Source organism: Castor canadensis, chromosome 11 (genome assembly GCF_047511655.1).
Source record: "Castor canadensis chromosome 11, mCasCan1.hap1v2, whole genome shotgun sequence".
Classification (NCBI taxonomy): Eukaryota; Metazoa; Chordata; class Mammalia; order Rodentia; family Castoridae; genus Castor; species Castor canadensis.
In genome coordinates, this window is record NC_133396.1 from 120,097,724 (window position 1) to 120,105,694 (window position 7,971).

Below are 7,971 nucleotides of genomic sequence, written 5' to 3' on the forward strand. Positions count from 1 at the left end.
CCCTAACTACTTGAGAGGCTGCAATCAGGAAGATCATGGTTCCAGGTCAGCCAAGGCAAAAAAGTTCCATGAGATCCCATTTCTATGGAAAAGACTGGGCATGGAAAGTGCATGTCTGTCATCCCAGTGATGTCAGGAAGCCTAAGATAGAATGATCACCAGCATGTACAAAAAGCAAGACCTTAACTCCAAAACAACCAGAGCAAAAGGGACTGGAGGTATGGCTCAGGTGGCAGAGAGCCTACCTAGCAAACAAAGCCCTAAGTTCAAACCTAAGTATCGCCAAAAAAAAAAAAAGAAAGAAAAAGAAAAGGAATGTTTGTTCTCTACTGGTATAAAATGATCTAACAGATACATTGCTAAGTAATAGCATATATAAACACAGACATATATTATATATTTGCATATATGCACATTTATACAATATGTAAGACTACAGATATATGTGAATATACATGTGTATATACATTTTGTAAAAATAAAGAAGATAAAATTATGTATCAAAAAATGAAAACCCAAATTATAGAATAGAAGGAAATACTAAAAACTCTTCCCAAAATATGCAAAGAACTCTTAAAACTCCACAGTAAGAAAACAAACAACTCAATTTAAAAATGGGCCAAAGATTTTAACAGACACCTCACCAAGGTAGATATATAGATGGTAAACGAGCACCTGGAAAGATCTGCAGTATTGTATGGCATCAGGGAAATGCAGATGAAAACAATGATGGGACTCCAACACACATGGATTACAATGCCTAAATCCAGAAGACTGACACCACCAAATGCTGGAAGGCTGCAGAGCAATGTAAACCATCATTCATTGCTGACAGGAGTGCAAATGATAGGGCCACTTCAGAAGACAATTTGGCAGTTTTTTACAAAGCTAAATGTACTACTGCCATATAACCCTCCAATCACACTACTTGCTATTTTCCCCCATTTGGTCGAAAACTTATGTCCATGCAGAAACCCACACATGGATGTTCACAGAAGCTGTATTTATAACCATCAAAACTTGGAAGCAGAGTCAGGCATGGTGGCACTTGAAAGGCTGAGGTAAAAAGATCATCAGTTCAAGGCCAGCCTGGACTAGAAGCAAAAGTCTGTCTAAAAAAAAATACACAGACAAAAAAAAAAACCCAAACCTTGGAAGCAAACAAGCTGTCCTTCAATAGGTATATGGATAAATAAACTGTGTTATATCCAGACAAGGACTATTATTTAATAACAAAAAGAAATGAGTTGTTAAGCCATAAAAAACACAGAGGGAACTTAGATGTATCTTACTAAATGAAATATTCATTTAGAAAGAAATGAAAAGAAGTCAATCTGCCTATAGTTTGGTAAACCCAACTATATGGTATTCTGGAGAATACCTTATACAGTAAAAGCTCAGGGGTTTCTAGGGGACTGGATCGGTAGGAGGAAGATGAAAACAGAACACAGAACTTTTAGGGCAGTGAAACTAGTCTGTATGGCACTATAATGTAGATAAATGTCATTATACATTTGTCCAAACTCACAGAATGCACAGCACCAAGAGGGGACTCTAACATAAACTGTAGATTTGGGGAATAATGATGTGTCATTGTAGGTGCATTAATTGTACCAAATACGCCACTCTGCTGGAGATGCTGATAGTGTAAACATAAATCAAGCAGAAGAGAGTAAATAATCAGAATGAGGGCAAATATCCATGAAACTGAAAACAAATATGAGACAATGCTACAGACCTCACAGATATTAAAAGGAAAATACAGAACTACTAGGAGAAACTCTATGCGTGATACACTGACAACGTATGCAAACCAAAAATGATGACACTCACTCAGAATGAAGCAGATATCCAAAATAATCCCACAGCCACTAAAAAGGTTGAACTTGTAGTTAAAAACCTTCCAAAAAAGAATGTCCAAGTCCAGATGGAATTCACCAAACATTTGAAGAAGTAGCACCCACTGTTCACACTCTCGTAGAGAGAAAAGAAGAATGCTTTCCAGTTCATTTTATAAGGCCAACCTTATGACAATAATGAACCACTGTCTTTTTGACAGAATCAAAAAAACAAAAAACAAAAAATCCTATGGATCAATATTTCTCATGAATATATGTGGAAAATCCTCAACAAAGTATTAGCAAATGGAATACAGCAATATAGATGAAGAATGATTCATTACATTTAAGTGGGGTTTATCCCAGGATTACAAGGCTGATTCAATATTCAAAAATCAATCAATGAAATTCACCTATTAACCTCCAAAGAAGAAAACCCTTGTTGGGTTATCAATTGATTCAGGAAAGCATTTGATAAAACACAGTGTCCATTCATAATAAATACTCAAAGAGAGAGAGAGAGAAATTCAACATGATCACCAGCATCTACAAAAAAGCAGTAGCAATAAGAAAAAGCAAAAGAGCATCAGCTAATACCATACTTAATATTCAAACAGCTTCCTCCTACCTTTCCCACCCTACCCAGCACTGCTAAGATGATTCTCCTCTAGGACTAGGGATAGGGAATACTTCTAGGGCATTCCTTCTCAGTACTGTCTTTTGACATCACACTGGAAGTCCCATTCAGTGCAATAGTTCAAGAAGAAATGGAAGTTACATAGATTTTAAAGGAAGAAATGAAGATGACATCATGACCTACATATTAAATCCCAGGGCTTTACTAAAACCTCCTGTAACAAATTGGGTGTAGCAAGTTGCAAGAAACAATATCAACATGAGAAAAAAATCTGTTGTATTTCTATGTACTAGAAATATAGAATGAGAGCTTAAATAAACCATACCACTTGCAATACTTCATACATGAAATAGATATTAGAAAATATGCATAGCATGTGAGCCAGGCATAGTGGCCTACACCAGTCAGGAGGCAGAAACAGAAGAATCTTGAGTTTGAGACCCTGTCTCAAAAACAAAGAAAAAGGACTGGCACCTTGCTCAAATGATAATGCACTTGCCTAACAAGCGTAAGGCACTGGGTTCAATCCTCAGTTCAGATAGATAGATAGATAGGTAGATAGATAGATAGATAGATAGATAGATAGATAGATAGATAGATAGATAGATAGATAAATGATAGAGAGATAGATGATCTACTGATAGATGATGATAGATAGGTAGATCATTAATAGATAGATGATGATGAATGAAATCAAAGAGGATCTAACTATGGAGAGACATTATGTTTATGCAATGAAAGACTCAGCAACAGTTCTGCCTACATTGACCTATAAATGTTTGGTTTTCTTTTGTTTTAAAAGTGTCTTGATATGTAGCCCAGGCTGGCCTGAAATTTACTATATAGCCCAAGCTGGTCTTGAACTCATGATCTTTCTGCCTCAGCATCCTGAATTCTGGGATTATAAGCATGCATGACCATACCCAGTGATGGTCTGTAGATTTAAGGCAGCATCAATCAACATATCAGCAGCCCTTTGGGCAGAAATTGAAATGCAGATTCATTTAGAAAAGGCCCAGAATGGTCAAAGCAATTTGAAAAAGATGCTAAGACTTCCCCATTTCCAGAACTGCAGGAAATAAACTTCTGTTGCTTATAAGCCATTCAGTCTAGCAATTTGTTATAGCACCCAGCACAGACCAAGACACCCAGAAGGGAGGACGAAGGCATGGACAGCTGGGAGGCCTTCCCTTAGCAAAGTTGCAGTGTGAGGCACCAGAGCATCACAGTCACAGGGAACTGGATGACCAAGCTTGGGAAGTCAGAGAGCAGGATCTTCCCCACACATGCAGGGAGCTCCAGCCTTTTTCCATATCCCAGAAACCCTGAAAAGAAACCACAAAAGGACTGCATACTAGCAAGGAAAGAACTTAGAGTGAAACCAAGACCAGGCTGCCAGCTAGGCTGACCTCACTCTAGTCCCAGCAGCTTCCCTGCCCCATCTCCCTGGCTCACCATCACCTTTAGGTGAAGTTGGAGTGCACTTAGTCCCTTGGGGACCTCTCACTACCTGTCCATCCTTCCCTATGGCTCTCCTGTATGTTCCAGCCTTACAAATGACAGTGCACAGAGCAGAAAGCTCTTGAATATCCCTTTGCTTTTGTTGTTATGTTTTCTCTGGCTGGAATTCTGTTTCAAGGAACAGGACAAGTGCTGCTCACTCAGAAATGTCCCCCTAGTCTCCATCCAGCCTAGGAACACTCCTCCATGTTCCTCTATCCTCCACAGATACCCCCACCAAAACCCTCCCTATGCAGTCTATCCTTTTCTCTCCACATCTCCTTTGGCTATCACACTCACCTGGTACAAGCACATACCTGGCTTGAGGCAGGTACACCAAAGGGTGAGGCTTTTGAAATTAACAATTAAACTACTTAGCAAGTGATTTAAAAAAATAAACTAAAAAAAATTGGTGGTAGTGGGGTTTGAACTCAGGGCCTCTCATTAAGTGCTCTACCACATGAGCCACACCTCCGGTCATTTTTGTCTTCGTTATTTTCTCACATAAGGTCTCGTCTCATGCATTTTGCCAAGCCCAGCCTTGGACCACAATCCTCCTACCTATACCTCCCAAGTAGCTGGGATTATAGGTATGAGCCACCATGCCCAGCTGAACTAACATCTTCATCAGATCCTGATTGAAAATTCTCACCCTGGAGAAAGTGAGTTGATCATTCCCTAACAGGAGAAATGGACCAGGGGTAAGATGTGCTGCTGAATTAGCTCTCTAGGGGAAAAATCCCCAATTTACAGCATCTGCTGGTGTCTGTGGTATAAATATTCCCTTCACAGTCAATTCAAGCTACCTGCATGATGTCATGTGAAAGCCATTTGAGAACTGATGCACAAAATGGGCTCTTCCAAGTGACGTGAGGCAGGACAAGCCAGTGCAAGCCCCTCCAGCACCACACTGGCCCAGGAGCCTCCTCAGACCTGGTCAGCTACCCAGTTACCCAGGGCAGCAGGTGACTGTTTCTGTGAGCAGAATGTAAGATGAGACAGAGTTCCCTGGGTTGTGGCCTAAACTCTCTCACCTGAACATCTCTGACTGGCCACTTATGAAAGGCTCATGCAAAGCCTACGTCCTCCAGGAAGTGAATTCTTTCAACCCCCAGGAACCTCTTCACTACTTATAAAGTGTGTTTGGACTGCAATTTCTCTTTTTCAATTTTCATAGCTTGTTCACAAATGACACATGTACTCTGGCAATCGCTTCATATCACCATTTTCTTATTTCTTGTCTGTTTCTCTTGGTTTCCTTACCTGGATTATAAGCTCTGTTGGGATAAAGTCCATTTTGTACATTTCTCATGGATCTTTCTCTCACCTGGCACAGTGCTGTCTTCTCAAGTGCTTATTGTACAAGTAGTGTCATGCACTTGCTCTTGAGTATTCGTGCCAGGCCTCAGTGCCCCTCTGGAGATTTAGTCACCGAGGCTCTGTGGCTGCTTCTCAAGTGCCTGCCTCAGTCTCCTCATTTGCTTGCCCCATCTCTGGCGCTTTGCCAATGATATTGGCTCTCTCTGGCCTCTTCCCCATCTTCAGTGAAACCTTCAGTGAATCATTGTCCCCCACATTCTGTTGACCTCCAACCTCCACTGAAGCTTCTTAAATTATACATATTTTTGAGTTCCTATTCACTGTTTCTAAAATGTTGATTGATCCCCTTGGTTTTGACCTTCATTTCCAAGTGTGACATCTTGGATGGATGAATGGTTGGATGGATGCATAGATGAATGGATGCATGGATGAATGGATGCATTGATGGATGCATAGATGAATGGAGCATGGATGAATGGATGCGTAGATGGATGGATGCATGGATGAATGGATGTGTGGATGGATGGATGGATGCATGGGTGGATGCATGGATGAATGGATGCATGGATGGATGGATGTGTGGATGGATGCATGGATGAATGGATGCATTGATGGATGCATAGATGAATGGAGCATGGATGAATGGATGCATGGATGGATGGATGCATGGATGGATGGATGTGTGGATGGATGCATGGATGTGTGGATGAATGGATGAATGGATGTGTGGATGGATGCATGGATGAATGGATGCATGGATGGATGGATGCATGGATGAATGGATGCATGGATGGATGGATGCGTGGATGAATGGAGCATGGATGAATGGATGCATGGATGGATGGATGCATGGATGAATGGATGCATGGATGGATGGATGCGTGGATGGATGGATGTGTGGATGGATGCATGGATGTGTGGATGAGTGGATGAATGGATGTGTGGATGGATGCATGGATGAATGGATGCATGGATGGATGGATGCGTGGATGGATGGATGCATGGATGGATGGATGCATGGGTGGATGCATGGATGAATGGATGCATGGATGGATGGATGTATGGATGGATGCATAGATGAATGGATGCATGGATGGATGCATAGATGAATGGAGCATGGATGAATGGATGCGTGGATGAATGGATGCGTGGATGAATGGATGCGTGGATGAATGGATGCGTGGATGGATGGATGCGTGGATGGATGGATGCATGGATGGATGGATGCATGGATGAATGCAAATATGATGCACTTGTTACTGCTAGTAATTGCCTCCTACTGTGCCTTGGCTTTGCCATTGTCTCTGCCTGTTGAATTCTTACAAGTTCTCCAAGATTCAAATCTACACTCACTTTATTTTGCAATTTTCAGAATTACATTTATTAAATACTTACTATGCATAACAATGAAGGAGGTTTTTTTTTTTTGTCTTTGGGGTTTTTTTTGAGACAGGGTCTCATTATGTAGCACAATCTGGCCTTGAACTCACAATCCTCCTTCCTCAACCTCTTGAGAGGTGGAATTACAGGTGTGCACCATTACACCCAGCTCTAATAATGAGTTTTTAATAAGGAACTGCATTTTATAATTCTTCCAACTCAGTGTGACAGCTCCCTTTTGTGGATCTCTGGAACACATGGGTCAGTTCTTGTTGTTAAAGCTGAAATAGTGTGCCTGGTCTAATCTATTTATACACTTGCCTTTGCTCCACCACCCATTAGACTATAAGCTCTTAAGGGTGACTTTTAATACACTTCTACCTCTTTTTTCATTTCTGGCATCCCTCAAGGGCAGGGTTTGGTGGCTCATAAGGCTCAGTGGGTATTTTTGATTTGACTCAATTCACTAAATTGAATTAAGTGGCTAGATAAAGGATGGATGAATGAAACTATTAATATGTGGTTCTGCAAATATCTCCACAGTGCCCAGTCCATGGTTCTTCACAGACTAGACCTTCAGTCCATGCTGTTGACAGACTGATTGATGTGTTTGAAAATGAGGAGTGATTCCTGGTGAGTGAGAGGTTTTCATTTGCTCAATATGGTTTGGCTTCAAACCCTAAAACAGTCATGCCTGAGGTTTCAAAACCAACTCTGTGACTGCCTTCCTTCCAGAGCCAGGTTGCCACAGAGAAGGGGCCTAGAGAATTAAATGCATCCCAGTGGATCGATGGAGGCATATCTGAAGACAGGAAATTCCAAAGTCTCTCCCGGACTGCATGCAGCATAGGCCCTTTTGTTAACCTCCTCTGTGAGCCGAGCTGCTGTCTGGCCTTGTGTGACTGGAATGATTTTCTCCTGGACACATGCCGTGGCTTTGTAGGCCACAACCACTTCCTAGAAGCCAGTCAATTTGAGAAATAAGGGAGGTCCTAGTGGTTTGTGGTTTTGGAAGGCGTTTCCTCTGACATGAAGCCAAGGGAGGACAAGCAATTCACAATAGGCCCAGAGAAAGAAGTAAAGCCTGACTTCGGATGTCCAGAGGTGACTTCTCAGCCCCATCCATTCTAGTAGCAAGACCCCCACTGGGTCAAGTGCTTGTTGTGGAGGAAGGGAGGGGACATCTAAAGATGTATGTACAACTGACTCTAGGGGTACTGTCTCTGGTGTTCACTGTCAAGGAAAGACAGCTAAGGACAGTTGAGCCACAAGTCATGAGCTCTGAAATGGCTGAGT